General features: G+C 39.8%; 1 pseudogene; it reads right to left on the minus strand.

Annotated features, from left to right (window-relative positions):
• Positions 1-383: 383 nt before the first annotated feature.
• On the minus strand, positions 384-751 carry LOC129478331 (CST complex subunit TEN1-like; annotated as a pseudogene).
• Between the last annotated feature and the right edge of the window lie 22,714 nt (positions 752-23,465).

Below are 23,465 nucleotides of genomic sequence, written 5' to 3' on the forward strand. Positions count from 1 at the left end.
CATAGTCTCATAGCCATAGCTAGCACTGAAAATTTCTTTTTTTCAAGGTCGTGCCCTCTAGGGCTTTATTCACCAGGGCCTTCTGAAACCCTCCATGACCCCACACAAGGCACAGCCCCAGCAGCCCGGAGCTCGGCCACTTGCAGTCCCTGGTGGGGTTGGGGGTGGGGGTATGGAGTGTTGGATTTGGGGCCTGTTTTCTGAGTTTTCATTTCTGAGTCAATCCCAAATTAGGGGAAGGGGCTGGATTAACCACCTGCCCCTCTGCTTTCAGGGTCCAGACGAGGCAGTCGCTGGGGAGGCGCTTATGCTCTGGGGTGCTCCTGTAGCTTGGGAGGGTTTAGCCTCAGAAGCAGGTAGGGGGTGTTACTGGGCTGCGTGTCCTACTGGCTGCCGTCCCTCACACACTGGTACTGCTTCTGCTCCCGCTTGGCTTGTTCTCACAAAGGCAGGTCCATCCCCTCCACACAGTTCAGCACCAGTGCCTTTACCATGGAGCCTCCGTGCTGCTGGTCCTGGAGCCCCCTGAGGACCATGTACAGGGAGCCCACCTGGGCTTGGAAGGGCTTCACCAACTTGGTACAGACAAGAACCTGGTGTCGATCAGATCCATTCTGAGCCATCAGCGTCACTCCGGACTGATCATGTCGTAGAGGCACAACCTGCCAAATGTTCTCAGTGTGACCCCACCAGGAACTTGGCTTGTACTGACCTCCCAGTGGAGGGAATAGGTCCCAGGTTTGGGCAGCATCGCTGGCTCCTTCTCTGCCTCCTCCACCTGGGTTGCTGTTGGTCACCTGCCAAGGGGAAGATTTATTTATGGAAAAGACTTCCTTCGGTTCCCTCGCTGTCTGTATTTCCTTAGATCTTCCCTCCTTCCTTCTGAGGCCATTCACTTCTCAGCTTCCTGTGCATGTCCCAATTCTCATTTTTTAAAGTCATAAAAAGGCATTTATTCTTCTCATTCTTCTACTATTTTCTTCTAGACTACCACCATTGTTCTACCTAAATGGCTCATTTTTTGCTTAACAAAAGACAGTTCTGTTCTTATAAGAAATTCTGCCAAGATCCTTTAAAATAATATTGTCCCTCCTTTCTAATGGTTGGTCATGGAACTATTAATACATGAGGTCTTTCTTGATTTAGCTATAAAATAGGTGTTTTCTTCAAAGCCTTAATATTCATTCAGAGAAATAAGATACCTTTAAATCGAAGATGGATAATTTGGATATTTGTGATTGTTCTGGAATTTTAAACTTTTATTATCTTTACACAAAAAGGAGAAGAAAACAGTAAAGATCACCCATATTCTCATTACCTGTTGAGCAACTTTCAACTCATGGCAAATCCTGTTTTATTTAACTCCCTGCTACTACTCGCAGATGGATCATTTTGAAGCAAATCCAGGATACTGAATCATTTTATTCATAATTTTAGTATGTATCTAAGAGGTAAGGACTCTCTTAAGACAACATAATTATGTTACCATTGTCATAAGATTAATAATAATTCCTTAATATCATCAAAAAGCTAATTGGTGGTCAAATTCCCCAGATAGGCTAGAAATCTATTTTTTAAACAATTGTTCAAATCAAGATTAGAATGAAGTTTGTCTATTGCAATTGGTTGATATGTCTCTCAATTCTCTTTTAATTTATAGGCTGTCTCTTCCTCTCTTATTTTTTTTTTTCTTTGCAATTTATTAGTTGAAAAACTTGGGTCATTGGTCCTGTAGGACTTTTCACATTCTTAATTTTGCATCCTCAAACTGTCATTTAGTGAGATTCTTATTCCCCTACATATTTATTAGAAACTGGGTGACCCACAAGCTTCTCTGTATAAGTGGTGGTATCTACTTTCAGAAGGAGACATATATCTGGTTATCTCTCTTTTGGCGATGTTAGGAGCCAATAATGATCATTTTCTGTGTTCATTATTTTATCAGAGTTTGCAAAAATGATGATAATACAATTCAGTAATTCCTTCCTGATTTATAAGCTGGAATATTTCTGTAAAGAAATATACTATTCCTCATTAACTATTTGCTTATCCTCAAGTATAGTTGGTATAGGAGAGGAAGGGTATTGCTTGATGCTTTCTTTTGATTCATCAGTTTTCAGAATATTAAATTAATTCCCTAACACTTTCCAAAGGTAGCCAGTGAGTATTTATTTTAGAATAATAATTACCTAATGCATTTAAACACATACAATGTGTTTTAATCCATTGCAGTTATTATTATTACTTTTTGACACAGGATCTTACTGTGTTGCCCAGGCTAGAGTCAAGCGATTCTCTTGCCTCAGCTTCCTGAGTAGCTAGGGCTACAGGCAGGCACCATCATGCTTGGTTATTTAATTTTTTTTTTTTTTTAAGAGCTGGGATCTTACTGTGTCGCTCAGGCTGGTCTCAAACTCTTGGCCTCAAGTGATCCTCCCACCTTGGCCTCCCAAAGGGCTGGGAATGCAGGTGTGAGTCACCATGTTTGGCCCATTGCAGTGATGATTAATATTAAATGTTCACATTGTTCCATCTTTGCCACCGTAATGCTTTTCAAATTGGCTCCTGGACCATTTTGACAATTATGATAGCATGTGATAGTTTTCTTGCTTTCTAGTGTGGCAAAATGTTCCAGGTTCATCTAGAATGGGCCATTTCTTCAAATATAGCTGGTTCCTTTTGGTGGGAAAAGGTATTTAGAAATCACAATCTGAGTGTTAGAGTGCTTATTGATACTCGAATGCTGATTATTTCTAAGCCTTTTCAATGGACAGAGCTAGGAAATGTATTTGTGTATTTTTTAATGAGAAAATACATCTTAAGTTTATACTGGTATTTCAAATTGATATTTAGAATTACCAAGTTTTTATTTAACTTGAAAATTTCTTGTTTCTCTTTGCTGAAAATCTTGTATCCGAATGATATATGTATCATTGGGATATATATATTTAAAATTTTTAGCCTATATATTTAAATTTTTATGAGTACATAGTAGGTGTATATATACAGTTTTTTGAGACAGAGCTTTCTGTGTCACCCAAGCTGGAGTACAGTGGTGCAGTCTCGACTCACTACAACCTCCATCTTTTGGGTTCAAGTGATTCTTCTTCCTCAGCCTCCTGAGTAGCTGGGACTACAGGTGCACGCCACCACACCTAGCTAATTTTTGTAGAGACAGGGTTTCACCATGTTGGCCAGGCTGGTCTTGAACTCCTGGCCTCAAGTGATGCACCCACCTTGGACTCCCAAAGTGCTGGGATTATAGGCGTAAGCCACCGTGCCTAGCTGTAAGTTTATATGTTTATGGGATATATGAGATGTTTTGATACAGGCATGCAATGTGGAATATGCACATCATGGAGAATGGGTATCCATCCCCTCAAGCATTTATCCCCTAATGATATTAACATGAATATTTCTTAGTTTGATCTTATAAACAATATTTTCAGAATATTAAATTTAATATGATTACAAACAATGTAATGACTTGTGTTAGTTCATTTGGACTGTTATACTAAAATACCATAAACCGGGTAGCTTATAAGCAACAGAAATTTATTTATCATAGTTTTGGAAGCTGGAAAGTCATGGCACTGGCAGACTTGATGTCTGGTGAGGGCCCACTTCCTGGTTCATAGACTGTGCCTCTCATTGTGTCCTTATATGGTGGAAGGGGCAAAGAAACTCCCTTAGGCCTCTTTTGTAAGGACACTAATCCCATTCACTGGGGTGGGGCCCTGATCATTTCCTAAGGTGCCACCTTTTAATACCATCACACTGAGGTTTAGATTTCAACACATGAGTTTTGGGAGACACAAACATTCAGACTCTAGAATCACTGAAAACAGTTTCCAAGAAGTTCTTTTTGTTCTTCAGGTATATTCATCTAAGAACATGCGGTCTGATTTTTATGCTTTAAAATCACTTGAAATAATTTTTCTCTCTATGTTAATGTTACCGCTTTAGTACAAAATCTAGGTTAATTTATTTTATCTTGCTTTAAGTTTTTAGAAATTTTTTGCTTAAAATTTATTTCGTAATCTTATAAAACACATACAGCGTTCCAAAATCAAATAAGTCCAGCATCTACCTCATCCCTTTTACCCTGTCCATACCCTACCTCTCCACATTGCTTTGTTTTTAAAGGTGTGTGTGTGTGTGTGTGTGTGTGTGCGCGTGCGTGCGCGCACGTGTGTGTATTTATATTCTCTTTCTTCCTTGGATAAATGACATCATTGCATGCGTACTTTTCTCCATTTTGCTTTTCTCATTTAACAGTGTTTTTGGAGATATCTTCATAGTGATATAGAAAGATATTCTTTATTCATTTTTACAGCTGCACAGTATTACATCATACTACATTGTGTGAACGTACTTATATTTATTTAACTAATTTCCTATTTATGAATATTTGGGTTGTTTTCTTTTTTTTGCTATTACTGATTGTATTGCAATAGCTATATAAATATGATTTTTAATATTTTCTGATTAACAATAATGAAGCTAGTATATCGTTTGGATGTATTTCTAGAAGTAGGTTTGCTCGGTTAAAGGGTAAATATATATGAAATCCTGATGGACATTTCTAATGGTTCTCCAATGGAGTTGTGTCATTTTCTACAGGTAATAGTATCTCAGTGTAATTTTAATTTGAATGTAAAAGAAGTTTGAAGAAATCCAGAAGCTTTTACAGTTGCAAGAAACAAGGACCTTCTATCTAGAAAGTCTTCAAAAGTCCACTGTCTAGAGTTGAGCAATTTCTTATTTATGAGGAGTGGACATCCAGGTTTCCTATCCTGGCTTTCTTTCACCTGCTCACCACAGGTACAGGTGAACAGTACAGGCATGCCACAGAAGTCTTTCTATATCATCTCTGAGCCAGGACTAGTGGTTTAAAAATATTTTTTTCTTAGTTTCATTGTAAATGGAGATTTTTCTAATTTTTTTTTCTGTTTTTGAGAGAGAGTTTTGCTCTGTCGCCCAGGCTAGAGTGCAGTGGCACGATCTCAGCTCACTGCAAGCTCTGCCTCCCAGGTGCACGCCATTCTCCTGCCTCAGCCTCCCGAGTAGCTGGGACTACAGGCGCCCACCATCGTGCCCAGGTAGTTTTTTGTATTTTTAGTAGAGATGGAGTTTCACCGTGTTAGCCAGAATGGTCTTGATCTCCTGACCTCGTGATCCACCCGCCTTGGCTTCCCAAAGTGCTGGGATTACAGGCGTGAGCCACCACTTCCGGCCATAAGCTGAGATTTTTCTACAGCTAGACGATTCTGTTAAATGCTTTTGCCTGTGGACTTGATTTTGTTAGGTATTTTCAATGATAGAATTTTGATTGATTTGGGATTTGAAAACCTGGTATTTCTATGTATTTACCTATCCATCCATCTATTCCTTCATCCACCCTAGCTATAGCCAAAATGAATTGAGGTGGCCTATATGCTATTAGTGAAATAAGATTTTTAAAAGGGAAATATCAGAGTAACAGGTTAAAAACGTGGTAAAGGGGTAGAAAAATAGGGAGAAAAATAAATCATGAAATTCTAAGCTGAAAAAGCCACAAATATAAGCTCTGATTTTCAACATGTAGGCTCAGAGCAAAACACAGTACATTATGTAACTCTCATTGTATAATGGTAACAATTGTACCAGCTCATTAGAAAAGAGGTACAGTATTGAAGAAAAGTTTAGGCTGGGTGCAGTGGCTCATGCCTGTACTTCTAGCACTTTGGGAGGCCAAGGCAGGAGGATTGCTTGAGCCCAGGAGTTCAAGAACAGCCTGGGCAACATACTGAGATCTTGTCTCTATTAAAAATAAAAAAAATTAGCCAAGTGTAGTGGCATGTGCCTGTAGTCCTAGCTACTCAAGAGGCTGAGGTGGAAGAATCACTTGAGCCCAAGAGTCAAGGCTGCAGTGAGCTATGACCATGCCACTGTATTCCAGCCTGGTGACAGAGTGAAAACCTGTCTCAAAAAAACCAAAAAAAAAAAAAAAACAAAACACAAAACCACCAAAAAGTTTGGTTGGAAGTTCTGTTTCTAAACCATGGCTAACAAGCTTGTTGTAGTCAATCTTCATATACATACATACCTGTTACATATATATGCATATATATGTGTATTCATCTGTTTGAAGTTTTAAAATATTATAAAGCTACAAAAAAAAAAAAACACAAAAAAAGCAGCAGTGAGGATTTGCAGGCCAAGATTCCCAGAAAGTAAGGAAGGACAGAGAGGACATTTGGCCCCATGTGACTTTTCCAGTAGAGAAATTTGCTGATTTGCAATTAGTAATGGAGAAGCCAAGAGGCTGAGCAGAGATTTAAGTACTCTTATGAGGCTCGGATGAAATAATTGGAATTAAAGGCCTGCCAAGGAGAAAGGGTCTTAGTAGTCATCCCAGGCTTTCTTTTGGGATTCTGAAGAAACAAATCTTAAAAATAAATAACCTGGGCTGGGCGCAGTGGCTCACGCCTGTAATCCCAGCACTTTGGGAGGCTGAGGTGGGCGGATCACGAGGTCAGGAGATCGAGACCATCCTGGCTAACATGGTGAAACCCCGTCTCTACTAAAAATACACAAGAATTAGCCGGGCGTACTCGGGAGGCTGAGGCAGGAGAATGGCATGAACCCGGGAGGTGGAACTTGCAGTGAGCCGTGATTGCGCCACTGCACTCTAGCCTGGGTGACAGAGCGAGACTCCGTCTCAAAACAAACAAACAAACAAAAAAATAAATAAATAAATAAAACCCTGGAAATAGATCATCCACCACACGGACTGCATTTCAGCTCTGATTATCTCCGTCTTTGATGCATTAAGATCTTTCCTGTACCCTGGCAGAAACACATGTCTAGAAGAGAATACATTTGTAATACATATCCCTGTTAAAAGAGTTGTATCTAGAATGTATTTTAAAACACAAAGAATACAGACAATCCAATAGAAAAGTGGGCAAAATACTTGAACAGGCACTGTTCATGAAAGAGGATCACCAAAATAGCCAAGAAACATATGAAAAGGTTAACAATCCCATTATAATTCATCATAGAAATGCAAATTTAAATCACAACCATATGCTACATACCTGATAAAATGGCTAACATTAAAAAGCTGGAAATATCAATGGTTGGTAAGAGTGTAGAGCAACTGGAACTTTCTTATAGACCTGGTGAGAGTATGAATTGGTATAATGCTTTAAAATACTGTTTGGCAATATCTACGTGGGCTGAACATTCACACGCCCCTATGACCCAATAATTCACACCCAGGTATAAATTGGGCAACAGAAGTTGGCAACAGAAGCATACATATGGTCCTCTAAAAATCATATAAAATGTTCATAGTGGCATGATTTATAATAGCTCCAAATTGGAGACAATCCAGATATCCACCAACAGTAGAATAAACTGTGTTGTATGTGTACAAAGAGACATTATAAAACAATGAAAATGAAAAAGGAACTACTGTTACAACACAGATGACTTGACAAACACTATGTTGCATGAAATAAGCTAGACACACAAATACATACGGATTAATTTATATAAAGTTTAGAAATACGCAATCCTGGCCTGTGGTGTTGGAGATTAGGATAGTGGTTAATTTTGGGAGGAGGCAGGAGCTGGGAATTGGAGCAGGCATGTCGAAGGCCTTTGGGTATTGGACATGGTCTATTTCACAACTCGAGTGTCAATTACATAGGTGAGTTCACTTTGTGATTTAGCTGTATATTTATTTGTACTCTTCTGTAAGTATATTATACTGCAATAAAAAGTCCATGTAAAGGAAAATTCTGAATGAAGGTATCTCTCATTGGACTTTATCCATTTCCTAATCACTGTTTTAAATCTACAGATTATGCTACTGACCTGACCCCAACATCTTTTAAAAAATCACCTGTATTTATCAAAGATATCAAGTGGAAAAAGATGTAGAAAATTAAGAATCCACAATAGAGATCCCAATAGCCAGAAAAATGTGAACCAATTGGGGATTGACGAAGATTGTAAGGAAATAGAACAGTAACAATAATTCAGTTGAGTTTTCATAGACATGTACTTAACATCAGACCAAAAATAACATTGTTCTTCAAAAAATTTCTTACATTAAAAATGAGAAAGATGTACTTACTGCAGGAGATACAGAAACATATAAGAAAAGGAAAAATAACCACATATAACCAATAATCCTGTCATCCTAAAATAATCTTTATAAAGTTTTTGTCGACCTTTCATTCAACACTTGCTTAAAATACGTTTACAAAACTTGAATTTGACTTACAGATTTTTAAAAGTTTCCTTTTGCTTATGTCCAATCACATGTGCACTTAAGCAGTGCATTCTGTTTATCTAAGTTATCTAAGCAGAACAGGGACAATCAGCTGTGATGAACTATGAATCGAAGACCTGGCTACTGTAAACCCCTCGAGAGCAGCCACAGAGGAATGGAATGAGGGACTCTCTGTATCTGTAATCAGAAGACAGATTCCCCTTAGAAAAACATTTTTCTCCACTGTTCAAGTCTTACAGTTGAACGTTTTGGAGGGCAGTCATTAGGTAGGTAGGGAATTCTCTGAATTCCCAGAAAATAGATTCATTTTTCCCCCCCACATTTCTGCATTGTAGATGAGATGTAAGGCAGAGCTGGGTGGCATGAAAAAGAAATGGGCACTTTTGTTTTCGTGCCAGCTCTAAGGATATAGAGAGTGCCTGCTCACAGGGCAATTTTCTTTGGTATTTTGTCTGCTTTGGAATCCTCCTTTCTGTTGTGTTGTGTTTAAATTGCAGGGTGCACGCTGCAGTCATTGCCTGTCAATCCCTGAAGTTTCCAGAGTGTGGGGGAAACTTAATCACATAAAGCCCAGTGACATTTAGGGAGCCACACTGTTCAGACGTTCTTATCGCTTTCCTCCACCCATCTCCTCATCCAGGGCACAGGGTAACTTGAGATCCGCACTTGAGCAGTCTTTCCTGTTCACACCTGCTCAGTCCTGTCTGGGCACTCAAGTTTGAAGGGAGAGATGTCTGCAGAAGCACCAGCAGGCCTGTGGGAAGCTTACTTGTGAGGATATTTCTTCAAGGTTCCTAGGCAAGGGGGCTGAGTTGGGATAAAAAATGTATACCTGTAAAGCACTTCAAAAATTCTGACAAAATATATGAATCATGAAATTTACCTTTTTAGCTATTTTAAGTGTTTAATCCGGTGACATTAAGGGTATTCAAGATGATGTGCAACCATCACCACTATCTAGTTCTGAAATTTTTTCATCATCCTAAAAGAAACCCTATACCCATTAATACCACTTCCCATTCCCGTGTAAGCCATCACCCTTCCCAGCTTCTGGAAACCACCAACCTTGTTTCTGTGTCTATGGATTTGATTATAAAGGATATTTCATAGAAATGGAACCACACAATATGTGACCTTCTGTATCTGGCTTCTTTCACTTAACTTGTTTTTAGGGTTCATGCCTGTTGTAGCATATATCAGTGTTTCATGCCTTTTTATGGCTAGTATCCCATGGTATGGATATACCACATTTTGTTTATCCATTCATCAATGATGGGCATTTCGGTTGTTTCCACCCTTTGGTTATTGTGGATGGGGCTATTATGAACATTCATGTGCAAGTAGTTGAACACCAGTTCTCAGTTCTTTTGGGTGTATATCTAGGAATGGAATTGGTGGGTAATTTGGTAATTCTATGTTAAACTTTTTGAGGAACTGCTAACTATTTTTCACAGTTTTAAAGAACTTTTAAGGCTGGAAATGTTCAACACTGATGCCCACTTCAGCATAAGTTATTAATAGAAACCTAATAGAATGTAGTTTCAAAGCTTTCCTTCTTCCTATTCTAGTTCCCTTCACACTTCCCAGTATTCAGTTTCTTCATTTTGTCCCCTGGACTTTAGAGTTTTTCCCAAAGCAAACTGTTCTGGCCTGCTTTTTTCTTTGCTAACTGCTATCTCACCATCAAACTTACCTTGTCCTATTATTTCATGGCACTTAAAAAGAACAAATTCATTCTGTTGTGTTTGGATACTTAATGAGGGATTACTGCAGTGGCTCTGAAGCTAGGATGAACATCAGGCCTAAAATGATTTTCCAGAGCAACACTTATTTCTGGATTCCTTACCGAATCACATGTTCTGGAAGGGGAGGCTCAGTGTGTGTATTTTCACTGATTCTTTTCCACACTTCTATTTAATAATCAGTCCAGGTGTGATGGCTGATGCCTGTAATCCCAGCACCTTGGGAGGCCAAGGTGGGAGGATGGCTTGAGCCCAGAAATTTGAGACCAGTCTGGGCAACATAGTGAGAACCTGTCTCTATAAAAACTAAAAAAATTAGCCAGGCATGGTGATGTGTGCCTGTGGTCCCAGCTACTCAGGAGGCTGAGGTGGGGGAATTGCTTGAGCCCGGGAGATCAAGGCTGCACTGAGCCATGATTGTGCCACTGCACTCCAGCCTGAGTAACAGAGTGAGTCCCTATATGAAAATAAATAAATAAATAATAAAAATTTAATAATCAGTGGATTAATGCGTTGTCTACATAATTTACAATGTTAATGGGAGTGTTCAGGGTATAATGCTTCATTCTAAAATTTAGGAGTATTGATAATATTTCTGGCACTAAGGCAGTAGCTAGAAAAGACAATTTGACATTTTGGAGCAGGAGTGGGCCTTGACATTACTTAATTCACACTGAATAAGGATCTGGTGGATTATAGGACTGATTCATCATGATTTTAGGAGCATATTGCTGGTTGTGGTTGAAAATAAGCTGTCCCTTTTGAAAAAGCAGACTCCTGAATCATGCAGAGTTGGTATAAAGGAATAGAGTGGGTAGATTGGAAACTGTTGCAATTTGTTTAGTATGAAACAGATTAGGGATCTAGAATTAATTATTTGAGTGTGCTTCCAGAAGAGAGAATACAGCTAAGTGGAAATAGGCTGCTTTGAGAAACCAGAAAAAAATGTGTATTCAAGACTTCACTATGTAATGGCTCTTTCACTTGTTGACCAATTGAGATGATATGTAAGCGTGGGAATTGGCTGAGAGACTGAGAGGGTGTCATTAGGAGTCAAAAGATGAGATAGAATCCCGTAATTTTTTAATTTAGAATTTTGTGTATTTGGCATTACTTGGATTCTTTATTTGTGCTAGATACCTACTTTCAATAACTTGTCTTATTTTAAACACTTGCCTTTATATAAACAGTAATCTAACATTTTCCGTTGACTTCCTGTTCTAAAACTGGTCATTCTTAAATTGTCACGCACGTTCCACCACTTGCTGGAAGCATTTATTATGAGGCTTTATTTGCAAGGAGGAAACTTTAAGAATGTGATAAGCTGCAGCGCCTTAAAGCTTAAGACACCACATCCTGACCCTTCTTCCCATTGTGTCTCCATCTCCAAATCTATACAATGGAGATAATGGGATGAATATCTCAGGATAGCTTAAAGATGACTCAGTTAATAATCTGTGAAGCTCACAGGAAATTACATATTTCTTTATTACGGTTATGAGCACAAAAAAAAAAATTTCCATACTGTCTCCTTTGAACACATGTCAGACATACTTCTAAATATATTTAATATAGTTCAGGATATCAGTCAGATGTTGCTCAGTTGTTATCCTAGGCTTGGAAAACAGGTGTGTTTTGCTGACAGTGCTGCCAAATTCGCACACGGGCTGAGATATGAATAGTGGTGCTAATTACGCTTTGCAGAACTGGTAGCCAATTAATGTAATAAGAGAGTCCCACTAAACCACATCAGCCATGCTAAAAATAATATCATCCCAGTGGTGACCGATATGCTGATTTTATTTGCCTGTTGAGCTACCACAAGAGTGTATTATGTTTTCTGACTTTACCTGTTATTGAAATTAGAATGGAATAAAAACAAAATTGAAATACATGAAGAATTTTTTCTACAATACATATTTTCAAAATCTAGGTTCAATTACTTCGTTTCATACACTGGAAAGGAGGGGTTACCTGGTTAAATCCCATAATAAATAAGCTAGTTCAATGCAACAAACAAATAGGTACTAAATAAAATATTTTTCTTGCCTTTATTTAGACATTTACAACTTGACAGATGAACAGGCTGAACTCTTAGAATGTGAAATGTATGAGTGTCCCCTTTGTCTTGACCATTTAAGCAGTCAACATACCTTCACCTATAAAAGCAAACCACAAGGCCAAATGTATGTTCCAGGGCTGTGTTTTCCAAACAGAAGTAAAATATGGGCTTACTTTAGTGGACAACATTTTCACTCATTCTGCCCTCATTAAATGAGCTGATACCTTTTTAAGATAATGGTACTTATATCTCTGCAAATGTAACTATATATAAGCTTATTGTTTTCTTTGAGATGGAGTTTTGCTCTTGTTGCACAGGTTGGAGTTCAATAGCACAATCTCAGCTCACTGCAACCTCTGCCTCCCAGGTTCAAGCGATTCTCCTGCCTCGGCCTCCTGAGTAGCTGGGATTACAGGCATGCACCACCATGCTGGCTAATTTTGTATTTTTAGTAGAGATGGGGTTTCTCCATGTTGGTCAGGCTGGTCTTGAACTCCTGACCTCAGGTGATCCACCTGCCTCGGCCTCCCAAAGTGCTGGGATTACAGGTGTGAGCCACCGTGCTTGGCCTTGTTATTCTTATAGATACAAAACAATTATAAAATCAAAATTGATTTACAAATTAAATATTAAGAAAATTACTAAACCAATGAAATCCAAATTCTACACTGATTTAAGAAAACATAGTTGCTGACCCCAAGGTAACTCCAAGTCTTCAGTTTTGTGCAGTTTTGGTATCATAAACTCAATCTTCCTATTTATTTAGTCGGACCATTAAGAAATCATCATTCACCAAATTTCACTTGGCCTTCAATTGGCACACGTGTGTCATTTTTATATTAATTCCTCCTCAGCTTTCTCTACATTAGCCCACGTGCATTAAAATAGTATCACTTGCTGATGATGCAATAGAAAAATGAAAGCACAGACACTAAAATGAAGTGGAAATACTCACTTATAAGGTGGTTATCCATGTGGCCCCAAGTATATTTCATAACTTTTTTAGCTTATCATTAAAATAAATCACAAAATTTTAAAAATTCTATTCTAAGGACTCTTCCTGCCCTCAGTTGTCCTTATTTTTCTGGGTTTAGAAGTTTAATGCTGCAACTTGACTTCAGCACCCAACTGTGGCCCCTTCAGATTTTGTGGTTTCCTAGAAATCACATCTAGCATTTTGGACTGATGAATCCCATCATGGATTTTAGCGTTTCTGACTCTTGTAGCCAGAAAAATAGAGAATAGGTTGAGTAAGAAGTGACACAGAAAAATTCCTCCCACCATTCAGACTTTCTTCTGTTCATTGCAGTCTACTGGGAAGCCTGCTCATCATCTCCTAGATGGATGACATCAACCATCGTTTCCCTGCCTTCCTCCTCATTCCCTCTTTTTCACATTGCACATGACTTTCTGACCAATTGCACTAAGCTGCATGTTGATAATGATGATCAGTTATTCCCAGTTGCTCACCAAAGAGTTTAAACTCTTTATTCATGCTTTCAAAGCTCTTCGCCATTTAACCTCAACTTACCTTTACCTCCCAAGCACCGTCACTCCCTACGGTACACCATGGTCCAGCCAAATTGGATCACTGTATGTTCCCTGTGCTTTTCTACTTCTGCCCTTGCTCATGCCATTCCACCTGCTGGTCATACCTCATCCCCCGTCTGTGCTTTCTGAAATCTGACTGGTGGCTTAGTGCCCAACTCAGATGCCTCCCCTCTGTGGCAAAAGCATTCCCTGACCATGCCTGCTGGACACGATTCTCCCTTTGAGATTTAGAGTACCTGGTCATTCTCCCCATGGCCCCCATTTTAATGTGGCCTCACATTTTGGCCATTGTGTGCATGGCTTTTCTATCCATCCTTGCAGAATGTCAAATTCCTGGAGGTCAGGAACCGCACCTAACTCACTTTCCATTCTCCTCACTGTCTAGCCCAGTGCTTTTGGCATAGGAGAAACTAACTACTATTTTCTGTGTAAGTAGAAAACAGAAAATCACAATTCTAGAAGAGGTGTGAGTAGAGTTTAATATAGTTCTAAGTAATAGATGATATTTTACCTTCAAAAACAGCAAATCAACTAGAAAAGTCTGATAAATTTTTCCAGGTTTCAGGCCTGGAAAATAACAGATAGTTATTTTCATTCATGATCAATAACAAATTTAACAATTTGCTCAAAGGTAAAAAATGACCATTATAAGGAAGGGGCAGCAATTCCCATCCACTAAAATAAGAAGAGATATTTTATGCACATGCAGGAGATCTAATGAGAAAACAGAGCAATGGCCCAAGAATGTGGTTCGACAACATGTTATTAATCGTCTAGAAACTATGTTTACAGAAAACAGCTGACTTTGGGGATCTATGAGCGCCTGTACTTTTTGGCAATCATTTTTTGCTGCCAAGCTTAAAACATGAATAACGAATTCACATCAGTTCATTTACCTCATTGACTTAGATTTTACTTATTTATTTTCTCTCTGTGTAGCATATATTAATGGGAAAATGAAAATACATAGAGATACAGTCTTCTACTAAACTCTGACGTGAAGCTGAGGTCAAACTTATCATTCAGAGAAATGTTTTGGGTTTTAAATAAATAATTTTCTTCTACTGACCCTATTGGTATAAACATCCTTATGAATGGGCACATTTTTCCTCTGGTGGTGTTTATTTTCAGTTGAGTCTAAATACATTGCTTTCTCCTTGTTACATCACTATTGGTTGCCAAATTGACAATAATAAATTCATCAAAAGAAGTTGCCTGCCATGTAGACATTCTTAGTTATGAGAAGGGCAACACAGTAAGGATGTCTTAGTCATGACAAGGGCCGCCTCTTGAAGCTGCCATGTGACTAACCCTTGTTGACCAGGGAATCTGCAGAGTGGCTGCTTGATTCCTGGGAATCTGACCACTCTCAGTCAAAGGTTATTGCAGTTCTGGAAGCAGTGTGAGTAGCACATTGTATTGGTGAGAAACACATTGTTTTTGGGACAGTATGGTACCCCCCAAGAAGCTACAAAAAATGGGAAAAATTCTTTCCTCTGAAAGTTAAACTTTAAGCTCAAGGGACAGTAGCAGTGATACACAGAATCGTGAGAGGGCCAACTTTCCCTCCAGGACTAACTAGTTTAGTGTCATAAAATATGCAAAGAAAAAAAAAATTGCCTGCCAGAAAGAGAGGATGTTTTATCATTGAGGGATGTACCAGTGAGACACGCATTGGCTGTACCTTTCCAAGTGCCATGTGGGAAGAGAACACCCTAGTCAGTGGGTGTTTACTTTAGTATGCTGGCTGCAGTGGGTGTTTAGTATGCTGGCTAACAGCACTGGCAAAGCCCCTGGTCAGATTTCCTCTAATTTGGTAATTCAAAGAGTTGTGGCTAGAGCGCTTTGGGTCCTATTGGTAAAACCGCCTCTACTGTCAGCTGCAGACACCTGGGCGTCTTTATCTGATGCTCTTTGCTTTTGATTCACTTGACGGATATCTTCCATCTGAAGGCAAATCCTTTTTCTTAATATAAGGAGATGTGCACGTTGTGCTTGCACAAAGAATTGTGGTTTCTGTGGCACATATTTCTTGAGTCAAAATTAAATTTGGTAACTCCTGACTTGGGTTAAAGTAAATGGATCTGTCTCCCGTTTGAGGCTGTAAAGCTGAGAGTGAGTCTCTGAACTGCGATCAAGCAAATCCACAAAGGAACTGCCATCTTGTGAGGCTGCCCAGAAGCTTAGCCAGATGGAGGCAGGGGGGAGTGACTGTTCTGAGCACATTCTCTGAAAGTGGAACACGCGGGGCCCACGCGTTTGGACGTTTGTGCAGTTTGCTCACTGCGCAGTGAGTGAGGCTGCCACCCGGCCCCTGCTTAGTTCTCAAAGCTGCACTCCCCAAGCAGGTCCACTTGGAAGAAGGGGCTTTTTTATTTCCAATTTGCAGAAGGAGTTTGGTTTTGTGTTGCAGTGATTGCAATACTCATAAGAAGTGTTTCAGGGCAAGCTACTTTATGCATGTATTTAGAACCTCACGGGTCATGCCCTAGACTCAGACAGGGTCTCCAAATATGTGGATCATTCCTCATTACCAGGAAAAAATTAAAAGTGTGCAAATATATCATATATACAATAAGAAGGAAGAAATAATAAATGTAAACAGAAGATCTTGTGAATTAACTCTGGAGATCAGGAGATCACTAGAATAGGGAAGATGGTTAAAATGGGCCCCTTTTTGTCCTACTAATGGCTATACGTCCAAGAAAAATTGTGTCCCCACCCACTGAGAGATTCATCTTTTCTACTACCCAACCCACTGCATCACCCTAAACTCAGAAAGCCTTCTATGTGTCTGTCTCAAATTCTAGTCACATCAACCTAACCTTTTTTTTTTTTTTTTTTTGAGATGGAGTCTTGTTCTGTTGCCCAGGTGGGAGTGCAGTAGCACGATCTTGGCTCACTGCAAGCTCCGCCTCCCGGGTTCACGCCATTCTCCTGCCTCAGCCTCCTGAGTAGCTGGGACTGCAGGCGCCTGCCGCCACGCCTGGCTAATTTTTTTTTTTTTTTTTTGGTATTTTTGGTAGAGATAGGGGTTTCACCGTGTTAGCCAGGATAGTCTTGATCTCCTGACCTCGTGATCTGCCCGCCTCGGCCTCCCAAAGTGCTGGGATTACAGGCGTGAGCCACTGCACCCGGCTTTTTTTTTTTTTTTTTTTTTGAGATGGAGTCTCACCCTGTCACCAGGCTGCAGTGCAGCGGCACAATCTTAGCTCACTGCAACCTCTGCCTCCCGGGTTCAAGCAATTCTCCTGCCTCAGCCTCCTGAGTAGCTGGGACTACAGGCACATGCCACCATGGCCAGCTAATTTTTGTATTTTTAGTAGAGACAGGGTTTCACCATGTTGGCTAGGATGGTCTTGATCTCCTGACCTCATGATCCGCCTGCCTGGGCCTCCCAAAGTGCTGGGATTATAGGTGGTGAGCCACTGCGACTGGCCAACCTAACCTTTTTAAAGACACCCAATATTCTTCATGATAATGAATTCTAACAATTGGTATTTAGATAGGATTATAGTCTTGACTATCTTTAAGCAATCAAATCAATTAACATAAATTTTAAAAAGCTTAATTTGATAATTTCAAACATCTTATTGATAATTTTATTTTTACATTTCTGAAAGGTACCCTCAGAGCCTGCTGCAAAGTTAAAGATTAATAAGTTTCTGAAAATGCCACTACTACTACTTACAATAGCTATAGTAATGTATTTTATCTTTTAACTGGCTTTAAAAAGAAGCTCAACTGACCAAGTCTATTGCAGAAATTGGTCATTGAGACAAATACTTCCTGCTCCATGACAGGTTTCCAGAAGTTTTGCTTTATTATCTTTGATCACTTTATCTGGTTGTCAGTTTAGGATATTTGGTGATAAAACTCCAGTACTTTTCTTTTTCTATCTCTACATTTTTATAGCATTGGCACCAGACTCTGTCTGGCAGAGCAATTCCATGGAGAGGATCAATTAGCCTGGTTATGACTCCAGAAGGTCTGTTCAAAGAGACAGAGCTCTGTATAAATAGGGTTAACCCCTCAGAAGTTACTGGAACGTCAACACTCACTTTGCATCTTCCTGGAATGGTGTTCTTAGAGGCCAAAGGAGTGTCCTTTATATACACAGGAAATTTTAACAGGAAAATATTTCTTGTTTCTTTGGAGAAAATGATTTCATGGGTTAGTATAATAAGGAAAGTGAAGGGAAGCACAAGGAAGAGTATCTTTCTATAGACTCTTGTTATCTGTTGAAGGAAGTCCTACCTTTTGAATACTTAATATTTACTGAACTATATATAATATGAACTTTGACAATTTTGGTTGCCCTCTTTCTATGCTCAGAACTACTTTTATATATACCTCTTATACCTCCTTAGACAGACACATAGAAATCACACACATAGGTTAAACAGACACAAGGAAATCATAATCTAGAGCCAATTACACATCATGAGAGTCAAAGGACGAATTCTCATTGATTTAACTGTTAAGAACTGGTAGAATTAACACGTTCTAAGGCAACAATGTGTGAATATAGTTGATAGAAATTCAAGTATAAAGAAATGGTTTTCGGCCGGGCGCAGTGGCTCATGCCTGTAGTCCCAGCAATTTGGGAGGCTGAGGCGGGCAGATCACGAGGTCAGGAGATCAAGACCATCCTAGCTAACACGGTGAAACCCCGTCTCTACTAAAAATACAAAAAATTAGCCAGGCATGGTGGCACGTGCCTGTAGTCCCAGCTACTTGGGAGGCTGAGGCAGGAGAATGGCGTGAACCTGGGAGGCGGAGCTTGCAGTGAGCAGAGATTGCACCACTGCACTCCCGCCTGGGTGACAGAGTGCGACTCTGTCTCAAAAAAAAAAAAAAAAAAAAAGATTTTCACATTTTCCATTGAAATGCCAAATATTATTCATACATACACGCATACTCATACATTTAATGTGTGTGTGTATGTTTGCAAAGTGGTTACTCATATATTATTATATTTTGATCCTTATAATAATTGTATGAATTAGGAAAGTAGATATTATTAGCCCTATTTCATTTATAAAGAAACTGACTCTCCATCGTCTTAAATGGCTTGCTTAATAATGATCTTTCCACCGATCTCTTAGATGTACATATTTAACTGTTTATTTGACATATCTCTTGGATGTCTCCTAAACAACTTAATTTGTCCGAGTAAATTCCTGGCTTTATCCCAAAGCTTTTCCTACCCATTCACCAGTCTTCAAAAGTAAATATCATCACCATCATTTCATTGTGTATGTTAGAAACCCAGGCATCATTCTTAATTTTTTTTCCTCTTTTAGCAATCTCCTGCATCCAAACCATAATCAATATAACAGATATATCAGATACATGTCATCACTGCCAAAATACATCTTCTTTCCACTTCTTTCCATTGTCACTGCCAGTACCTTAATTGGACTGCCATCATCTCTTGCTAGACTACAATAGTCATCCCTGACAGGTCGCCTAGATTTTACTCTCACCTCCAGTTAATTCTCCATACAGCAGCTAGTGTGTTCCAAAATGTAAAGTGGATAATGTTTTGCTGCTGTTTAAAATTCTGCAATGGCTCCTGATTGCTCTTGGGATAAAATCTGTACTTTTTATTCTGACCTATACAACCAGGTTCTGTCCAACCTTGTGTTGTCTCTGTGCCCCTTGCTCACTATACTCCATCTACCCTAATCTTTCTTGCAGCTTCTTAAACATGCTAAGTTCACTCCTATTTCAGAACCTTTGCATGGTCTAGCCCCTCTGTCTGGAATGTTCTTGACCTGTTTATCTCCTTATCATCTTTAGGTTTCAGCTTCAATATTACTTTTATACAGAGGCCTTCTATAAAAATCCCATCCAAAATAGATCCTTGCCATTTTGATTTCATCCCCTCTCTTTCATAGCATTTATCACAGTTAATATTTTTGAGCGTGTTTGTGTTGGTTCTTCTTTACTTGACTGTGAGCTCCACTCGGGCAGTGGCTCTGTGTCTCTTTTTGCCATTCTGTCCTGGGCTCTTAGCAAACTGTCTTGCACGTAGTAGGTGTTCAAGAGATATTTGTTCAATAAATGAACCACTTAATTCAAATTCCTCATAATAAAATGAGAAATTAGGGTTGTCGAGGTGAAGTGTTTTGCCCAGTGCAACATGGAGACTTAATAACTGGATCCATCCCTTTTTATATCAGGCATTGGATTTAGTTGTGCAATGATGCAAAGGTAGTGGAAATAGTTTCTTGAGCCTCTCATTCAGGTATTCGGTGAGACTAAGTCCATTTTAAGCTAAATGTTTGATTTAGCTTGAATGTTATGACTCTGTAGTTGGAATTTAATCAACCTCTTTCAGCCTGTTTCTGAATATGGGGACTCTGGCTTCCCTGCAGTCACATATTCCTGATGACTTGACTCATGAGAATCGTATAAACCAAGAAGGAACTTCACTACTAAAGTTCATAATTTTTAAAAGGATCATTCAACATGGTCAATCTGTAAGAGAATAATGCTTGATAAACGACTGAGAGAGCACTGCCTTTTCTTTTCCATTCTCCTGTCTGGATCCTCCTACAGAAATCCCTGCAGGGGTCCTTCCTGACAAGAACAGAAATTGTTCTCAAGAGATAGCCTACGACACAATCAAAGCCTAGGACTAGCCTGGAATAGCTGTGGGGACAGAGGAAGCCATTGAGGCAATGCTTGTTGTGATTCAGCCTTGCATTTATAGTTCTGACCTGCACAGCACCTTGGCACATGGTATTTGCTCAGTGTTATAGTCAGTGGTGGTCCTCCTCCCTCTCAGATTCCTTACATGGGGCCACGGTGCCTGTTGGCCGCTGCTGTGAGCATTGGTTGCTAGCAGTTCAGACTTGTCCCTGTTGTGGGCCTAGAAAGCTGCCTCATCTAGAAATGTTTGGGAGGTATGTTTCTTGCCATGTCTACCCTTAACTGAGGGTAACCCCAAGCCAATGACTGACAAATATGTGGATAAAAACATCTGGGCTTTTTGAGAAAGTGGGACGATTGTGGTGCTATTCATGCTCCAAAATTTCCTGTGGAAAAAGACAAAGTGTAGACATTGGCTTAACCTGCATCTTCCTCTAGGTTTTTCTCCTGTTCTATCCTCCCATCACTCCCTTACAGATTTTACCTGCAAGCATGCCCTCAATCAGTCATTTGCACAGTGTTCCCTGTTTCAGACTCTGTCTCTAGGGAACCTGCCCTAGAACACTTAGAATTTGGGAGCAGTTGTAAATGATATAGTTGAGAGATTATCTTAATGGCTCAAACTGCTAATATCCCTGTAACCATATTTCAGGGTACCAATGACAGTTCCCAGGAATGAGATGTACCTATAAAGTTCTTATTTTGAATTTCAGCCTGATCTGTCCCAGTGGTGAAAGGATTGGCACTATATATAATACTTAACAACACCTCAATCTCTAGGCTGAAGTGAAAACAGAATGGTCTTTTTGTTGCCAGAAAAGGGTCCTGATCCACACCCCCGCTCCAAGAGAGGGTTCTTGGACATTGTGCAAGAAAGAATTCAGGGAGTCCATAGAGTAAAGTGAAAGCAGGTTTATTAAGAAAGCAAAGGAATAAAAGAATGGTTACTCCACAGGCAGAGCAGTGGCATGGGCTGCTTGACTAATTATACTTACAGTTATTTCTTGATTATATGCTAAACAAGCGGTGGATTATTCATGAATGTTCTGGGAAAAAAGTGGGCAATTCTTGGAACTGAGGGTTCTTCCCTTTTAGACTATATAGGATAACTTCCTGAGGTTGCCATGGCATTTGTAAACTGTCATGATACTGGTGGGAGTATCTGTTAGCATGCTAATGCACCATAATTAGCATATAATGAGCAGTGAGGATGACCGGAGGTCACTTTTGTCACCATCTTGGTTTTGGCTGGCTTCTTTATAACAGCCTTTTATCAGCAAGGGCTATAAGAGAAAGACTTATATCTATGCCGACCTCCTCTCTCATCATGTGACTTAGAATGCCTAACCTCCTAGGAGTGCGGCCCAGTAGGTCTCAGCCTCATTTTACCCAGCCCCTATTCAAGATGGAATCGCTCTGGTTCAAACGCCTCTGACATTTGAGTACTAAGTCATTCTCCTGTCAGTTAATTTCAGACTAAGCACCCTTGACAATCCTATTTCATGTATCCCCAAAGAAGTTCATCTTGTAGAAAATAATAATACTAATATGGCAGTGTTCACTTGCACACTGCCTCTTCAATTCTTCTGGTCTTTCTATCTTCTGGGACTAGACCTGTTTCTTCTCATCTTTTGTTATACTAGTGTAGGAAAATTTAGACCTAGAAAATCTGATTTAACCCAGAAGAACTTGAAGAGGCAGGTATGCTCTTAGGAAATATGGTGACTAAACTTTAGCACTGGTTGAGCTGTCCAGGAAGCAGATTCTGAGTGGAAATGAACGCACATGAAATTTAAGGAGTACTATGGAGATTGGCAGCTGTGGAAGGGAAGAAAAGAGAGACTGGGCAGAGGGAGAATTGAATTGCAATGCAGTGATGATGGAAGCCTCAGCAAACCCATGGGGAAATTTTTTTTTTTTTTTCAGAAGGAGTTGCACTCTGTCACCCAGGCTGGAGTGCAGTGGCACGATCTTGGCTCACTGCAAGCTCCGCCTCCCTGGTTCACGTCATTCTCCTTCCTCAGCCTCCTGAGTAGTTGGAACTACAGGCACCTGCCACCGTGCCTGGCTAATTTTTTGTATTTTTAGTAGAGGCAGGGTTTCACCATGTTAGCCAGGATGGTCTCGATCTCCTGACCTCGTGATCTGCCCGCCTCAGCCTCCCAAAGTGCTGGGATTACAGGCGTGAGCCACCGCACCTGACCCCAACTTTGAAGCTGCAATGGTCCTTCAGAATTGTCCTGGACACAGCATCATAACAATTGTTCATCAGACATGGGCTGCCCCAGGAAGGGAGTGATCTTGAATGTGGAGTCTCTCTTTAACAGAAGCAATACTTGTGGGGCGAGGACAGCTGAGAGCGGTCTTCCTGCAGCACTCCAGCAGTGGCAGACTAGTTCCTTCATTCCTAAAGAGAAATATGGGTGGTACAGGGACACATACAGTCACTCTGTGGTTAGGAAGTCCTGAGACAGACAGAGGCCTGGTGTACTGCTGTAAAATTTACTTTATGTGGTCTCACTCTTTCAGGACATGCTTGACCCAAAAGCCTGTCTTCAAGAATGTAATTGGAAAACTCACACAGTGGGTAAGTTGCTGGCTCTGGCTGCTTTTAAATTATCATAGTAGTGTGGGGCTGGATTTAAACGCAGGCTTATTTCTATGGTGCCTCCTAGCTGCTGGTCCAAGAAGAATATAGAGTTGTTTGAAGTCCTGGGTGTTCTATTAGAGGATGGTGTTTTTGTAACATAAGATTATGAATTCTATTCCTGGGATCGTATGATTTATATTTAGCTAGGAGCTGGGCTGGCTGTGTGTCTTTGACCACATATCTATTAAAAGAAAGCCCTGGGCTATAAGAGAAAGGCTTATCACAGCTTCTCCCAGTGTCTTGGAAAGCTTGAAAGAAAGAAGAATATTTGAGAAGTGAGAAACTTTAGACATTTAAGTAGATACGGACAACAAGACTCAGAAAAGTGTCAATAAAGTTAAACATATCAACTAATTGATTTGATAGAATATAACACTTCCAACACTTTGTATTTTCATTTCCATTTTAAAAAATGCATATTTTCTTATATGCCTTATATTTCTTCTGATAAAAGTATGTCTACAGTGAGTACCTCTTTCCGTAAAATGGAAATGATAGATGACCAGCTATGAA

This window comes from Symphalangus syndactylus, chromosome 3 (assembly GCF_028878055.3).
Source record: "Symphalangus syndactylus isolate Jambi chromosome 3, NHGRI_mSymSyn1-v2.1_pri, whole genome shotgun sequence".
NCBI classification, from domain to species: Eukaryota; Metazoa; Chordata; class Mammalia; order Primates; family Hylobatidae; genus Symphalangus; species Symphalangus syndactylus.